Source organism: Oryzias melastigma, linkage group LG7, assembly GCF_002922805.2.
Source record: "Oryzias melastigma strain HK-1 linkage group LG7, ASM292280v2, whole genome shotgun sequence".
Lineage (NCBI taxonomy): Eukaryota > Metazoa > Chordata > Actinopteri > Beloniformes > Adrianichthyidae > Oryzias > Oryzias melastigma.
Genome location: NC_050518.1, coordinates 1187890 through 1194268, shown reverse-complemented (window position 1 = coordinate 1194268; position 6379 = coordinate 1187890). Strand labels below are relative to the sequence as shown.

Below are 6379 nucleotides of genomic sequence, written 5' to 3'. Positions count from 1 at the left end.
CCCGGAAGAGACAGGTTTGCCAAATTTGGCCTCAAAAAGGCTGTTTTATTTCAATATTTCTTGCTCAAAACACGCCAAAACATTTGGAAATGGTAAATATAAGGCAAAATACAGTTAACACCAAAAATGACCCACAACCCCATTACTAACCCTTTAAAAGGTTTGCCTTTGATTCTGAATTTGATGATTAAAATTTTTGCTGAATGTCTCACCTTTAATCAACTAAACAGATTGAAAAGGACAGACAACGATTTGGATGTGACGCGTCCAAAACCCTGATACATTATAAGGGGTTTACCCAGAGGCTCTACTCAGTTCTTCACCATCTAGCTCTTTACACTGATTTATAGTTCTGATATTTAATTCTGTTATTAGTGCTGGGCGATATGACACGTTACTTAACACAAGTGCAGAACGATGGACGCAGAAAAGCTTGAAGTTGTTTCCCTGACTTGAAACAGACACAAACACCACTGCAGTCAGCCTAAGAAGAAGCACTTTCAGCAAAAGAGGGGTACGTCTGTGATTTGACTGCATTCTAGAGTCAGACGGTTAAAACATGGAGCAGAAGACAGCAATATGTAAACGATGCCAGGAGGCTATTCCTGCGCCGATGTTAAGACAACAAACCTTCTATCACTCAAAGAAAGTCCACAAACCAAACATGAACATATGAGATTACAAAAAATATAAGATAAACCAAGCTGTGGAACAGGACTGCAATGAGTATCTGAACACTCAGATTCTCTCAATCTGCACCCAAAAATTCTAGTACAAATATTGGCGGTGTCCAAATCGCTGATTGATCTTTTTAAATATAGTAGTTTAGTGAATTATCATGTAGTAAACTACTGATGGCTCTGAAATACGGTATAATGTTGGATTTTAATTTATTAACTGAAACAAAGTCGAATGAGCGGCATTACTGTCACCGGAAGTAAACAAGTCTTTCAAAATAAAGTGTCAGTGAAGCTTCCTGTTTTCAAAGTGAAACTAACAAGAGCTTTTTACTGTTTTATTTTGTGATATAAATCGATATTTTGATATAAAATAATTTATAAAGTGATTTTTTTTTTCCATATCGCCCAGCACTAGCTGTTACTTTTTTTTTTTCACAGTTGTGGCTGCAGTTCCAACACTGTAAGGACGCCACAATATTCAATATAAAACCGAACTGTTCAATACGCTTTTGACAATTCAATATGACATTTTTCACAACACATATTTTATTAATTTTGTGCCAGTCTGAGGAGTCTTAAGGGTGTCTGGTGCAAGCTGGATATCGCCAAGTGTAGAGACTGACGAAACAAGTCTAGAGTCATCAGCTCTATCAGTCATCCAGAGTCTCACACCTACAGACACCAGTGGTTTCTGCACCAGTAAACCCTGCAGCTCTGTGTTCCATAAAGGTGATATCAATTAGAGCACAGCTAGTAAAGTCTTTCGCAGCTTTTTAACCACTCAAAATGCCAGTTTAACTTTAAACAAAGTTTAAACTAAATAGTGTATTTTTGCTCGCCATGTTCCCCATTACTAAATCTTATTTTCATAAAGTGAGCAAACAAAAGACGGAAATCAAAAGTTCTGAATGTAACAGTCATAATTCTAACTATAAGAAAAGGTAAAGACTTAAAAAAAATCAATGAGTTGCATGCTTTTGTAGTATGCTAATGCCACATTCATATGCTCCTCCCATTGAAGAAGAGTTGGTGATTGTTGGTGATTTTATACCAGATCTTTAAATGTTCAAGAAATCATAGTTTCAACTGATGCCAGCATCATGTAAATCAAGACTGAAACATGCATAAGAATGAATGAAACAAATAATCTTGACAGAAAACTAAAAAAATCAACATTAACACAGCCTGAGGGGGCAGTATTATGATATGGGGTGACTCCAGTTGGCCAGGTTGGGTCTGTATTTTTGCGCAACTGAAATCAGGGTCTGTTGAAGCTTAAAGTTGTTTTGAAAAAGTCGCAAATCTAGTTATGAATATAAAGTCTTGTGAGGAGGAAACGGAAAAAAAAAACTTAAATCCCCTGATAAAGATCTGAAATAGATGGGCGTGTGCTCAGAATATGACAGTTACAGAAAAAAGGGCAAAGTTTACCTGAGAGCGCGTCCTATCTCTTGTTTGCGTTTATCCAAACGAGCCCGAGGGCTGAGGCGCGCGCTCCGTTCACGCAGCCATTGCAGGAGCAGGAAGCGGAGTCTACACGATGCAGGACGCCATCAACGCGCGTGCCTGCTGCGGTTTGCAAATGCAGTGACAGAAGCTAGAGCTGTCTGCGTCTGACTCGGAGCTCATCCGGGTTCGGGCGCGATGCTCTTTCGATGCGGATGCTCTTATTTCAGCGCAAATGTCACGAGGAGCCAAACGATTTTCCACTCGTTGCTGCCTCGGTGCGTTTAATATAAGAGACGAAAAACGCAGAGGACGAGCAGCCGCGGGTTTGCTAACATAAACAAGAAAAAAAATATCAAAAATTGTCTATGTTCAGTGAAAACTAAGCAGATTATAGTATTAGTGGATGCTGAGCAGACGGCGGAGCATCCATCAGACACGCATCAGATCTATGAACCTTACCGTCAAAAACGTCTTTATCCTCCTGTTATTATTGAAGGATCTGTCCTTCCCCACGAGAACAGGAGACAAAAAGGATGCAGATCTTTTTTTGTTGTTTCCACGTTGCTGGGTAAATCCCCTTTTGCATCAGCGGTGCATCTGTAGCTGCCTGCGGGCGCTCTGTATGGAGTGCGATTAGTAACAAAATGAAGTCGATTTAACAAGTTTAACAAAACGGGGAGGGGGGTCGTTCAGATCAAATAAACAAAAATAATTATTAATTGTAAGCTTTCTTTAAGGGTCTAAACTCCAAAATGGATGACTATACCTTATTCAGAACAGGGTATGGAGGACAGTTAGTGCCCAAATTTAAAGGGCCTATATCATGCTATTCTTAGCCTTTCAGAGAAAACTATATCCATTATTCATAGTTTATGTCTTCTAAAAGTAGCCCAGGCATTTATTCAAAAAATGTTGAGACAGGTAGGTGGTTAAATTTGGACGAAATGCAGACAATTTTATTTCATTAATATTATGGGTTTGACATCGATAATTGTCCAAAAGGATAAAATCACTCATAAAATATAAACAAATAGCTGATTGATAAACTCTGTAAGGGACTTTGTGATTTTTTCTATGAAATATAAATAAAGTTTACTTACTTAAATAGACTAAACTAAACTGGGCATCCCTGCCATTAGACCCTCCTCAGTCAGGAAAAATTCAAAAAAGAAAGAAAAAGAAAAAAAAACTTTTGTCTGAGTCAATAAGGAGGAAACTCGGGGTTGTCCACAGGAAGGAGGTATAGTCCCCCAGGATGGACAGATGATGAACCAGGACTGTTAAAGAAGAATTAGCTTATCTAACTCTACAACTACATGTTTTAAAAGTGTAGCAGATGGGCTTCATCCAGATCGAGCTGAGGGACAGCTGGGGCCGCGAGAAGAGCCAGAGGCGAGGTCCACTGCCAAGAACAAGCACACAGACGAGCCATCTGGAATTTCTCCCGCTCCCCCAGAGGAGAGTTGGAAAGAAGGACAACACATGAATCGCAGTGCACCAAACAGAGGCATGGTGAACTAAATGAAAAATGAATGATAAATAATAGAGGAGTAGACAGAAGTAGAGGACAGAACCCCAGTCCATCATACTTTCACCAGCTTCTAACTTCTAGCAGCTTCCTAAAAACTAATTGGTATTGTTATTAAAATTTAATTCAACCATGTTAATAGTAATTTGCATGAAATATAGCATATATAACGGATGGTTATTATAAAACCACAAGAATGGAAAATCTACATTTTAAACATATCAATATTCTTATAATATTATACTAAGTAGACGTAAGCCACAGCAGGGAGAATGGGCTGACTTGGTTAGGTTTATGAAACCATCTTCCTTCTACTTAGCTTTGCAGAGAAATATGTATAATCAGAATCAGCTTTATTGGCCAAGTACAGTATATATACAAGGAATATACAAGGAATAGATATTGTTGTAAATTCTGCACTGTTTTTCTTATTTTTGTTCAGGCCCTTTAGTGGACAGCCAGGGGTCCTACGCAGATGAATGCATGTGCAGAGCGCATGCGCAGAGAGAAAAAGGCACGCTATCTGTACGTTCGCTGTTGGCATTGTAAAGTGTGAAAAATAGCAGATAAATGGTTAAAAACTGCTCCTCTTGTCTTGTCCCTCTTTGACCGGAGTCCTGTCGCGGATGTAGAAGTCCCAGTCCGAGGAAACGGTCCTCCCTTTTCCCAACAGATATAATAAAACGATGTAATGAAAATGATGATTCCCCCAAACTTTATTGCAGTTGTTGAGGTAAGGAAGTTAAATATTCTGTGATTACTAGTTAGTCTGGCAATAGGCCTGTCCAAAAATGAATGTTTGAACGTTGAATGCTGATACTGTTTTTACCTCTTTTACATGAGCTGGGAGCTTATTCCATAAGACAGGATCTTGGTGGCTGAAGGTTCTATCTCCAACTGTACTTTTAGAAATTCTAGGAACTACAAGCAGTCCAGCATTTTGTGAACGAAGTGTTCTGATTGGTTGGTACGGTACTATGAGATCTTTGGGGCCACACCATTCAGGGCCTTATAGGTATAGGAGGATTTTGAACTTGATTCTGGATTCAACTGGGAGCCAGTGGAGAGAAGCTAACCCAGGAGTGATGTTGTCATGGATCAACCTTCTGCTTCCCTCTCCAACCACCAGAGGGAGCGCTCACCTGAGTATTGACTTTGCACTCCTCCACACCCAGCCAGATCTCCTCAGCTGTTTCCAATCCACCTCATCACCACCAGTATTTAGTCCACCTGCAGTCACTGCCTCAGTGCGAAGTCTCGCATTGCCACGCAGTCATTTCTGAGCAGTTTAGTCCTTGTTTGCCTCTGGTTTCTGACTCCTGCCTGCCTCCTCGACTCCTTGTTTGCCTCTGTGTCTTGACCTCTGCCTGTATTTTGACCTTGCCTTGCCTCAGCCTGTGTTCTCCATTAAAACCTGGTTTGCACATGGATCCACATGCCTCTGCCTCTTCGTCACAGATGTGTTCTCTTCTGCTAGTTCCTGCTAACAATCTTGCTCCTGCATTCTGCAGCTTAAAACACAAACACCACAGACACCTGGCATCTGCATGACTGTCCACCACCATTTAAAGTCTCCAGCGCCCGGCAGCTGTTGGAGACCAGCGTCAAATAGAGACAGGCCACAACTGGACGATATTCTCTGATAGTATGTTACCTTTAGCACACTAAAGAATTTTTTTTTATGAAATGTGAGTTGTTTTAGCAAGTTCCCTTTCCTACCCGGAAGTAACATTTCACTCCTTGTGTGTGCCGCCCCTTTAGTGATGTCATCCTATAGAGGCCTCGGCAGCTTGCTGCGTTTCACCCACAAACATTAACAACATCAAAACTTTTCCCAAATTGTTGTGCATGTTGTAGAGCCTTACACTTCTGACCCAGAGTCCGATCTGGAATTTGAAGTACATGTGGTACCACAGCAACCCTGAAGACATATGTATGACATTTCTTGATTGGTAAATGAAAAGCTAAGAAGTTTCAAGGTCTTGTTTGCGCTGTTGGATTTATAATAGAACTAATTATTGCTGTGCTAAAATGAATGAATGAATGAAATGGGTTATTTCAAAGAATCAGGTTAATAATACATGAAAGAACATATCAGTGGCCACATTCAGCTTCACAGTATTCACACTAGCAGGTAATGCTATTTATCTAGTTTCAGCTGTTGTCTCAAAGCAGTGCTTCTTAAACTCAATTCTCTTACCCCCCCCCCTGTCAAGAACTTACCAACTTACTTGTGCTCCCTTTACAACTTTCTTCTGCAAATATCAGTATCTTTAGTCAATTTACTCAAGTTACAAATATACAACTTCAAAACATTGCACATTCATTAATATTAACTAGTAAAATTAAATAAAAAAAACAAAGACAAACTTCAAAATGATTAGTCTTTATTAACTTTTTTTAAGAATACAATAGAAAAATATGCTTATTTCCCTGTATTTAGAACAAATTAATTGTAATTTCTATATACATTTTGAACATTTTTGGGTGACTTAATTAACTATTTGATGCAAAAAAATTAATAGTGCGCACATATTTCCTGAAAAAAAACTCAAGTGGCTTATCTGAACTATTTGATACATTTGTTGTATCAAATTAAATATTTGATTTAAAAGAAATACTATGCACATTTTTTCTGAAAAAAACTCAAGTTGCTTATCAACGGGATAAGTAACACTGTTAAGTGACACCTTCATTTATTTGGCTTCATGCTGTCTACCTA

At 39.1% G+C, this 6379-nt stretch overlaps 1 protein-coding gene across 1 annotated transcript in view; it reads right to left on the bottom strand.

The window, feature by feature from the left end:
• slco4a1 (solute carrier organic anion transporter family, member 4A1) overlaps window positions 1-2753 on the bottom strand; it is a 33877-nt gene extending 31124 nt beyond the window's left edge. Inside the window, exon 1 of the mRNA XM_024293735.2 lies at window positions 2589-2753. The gene's annotated coding sequence lies outside the window, so the exon portion shown is untranslated. The remainder of the gene's footprint in view (window positions 1-2588) is intronic.
• Between the last annotated feature and the right edge of the window lie 3626 nt (window positions 2754-6379).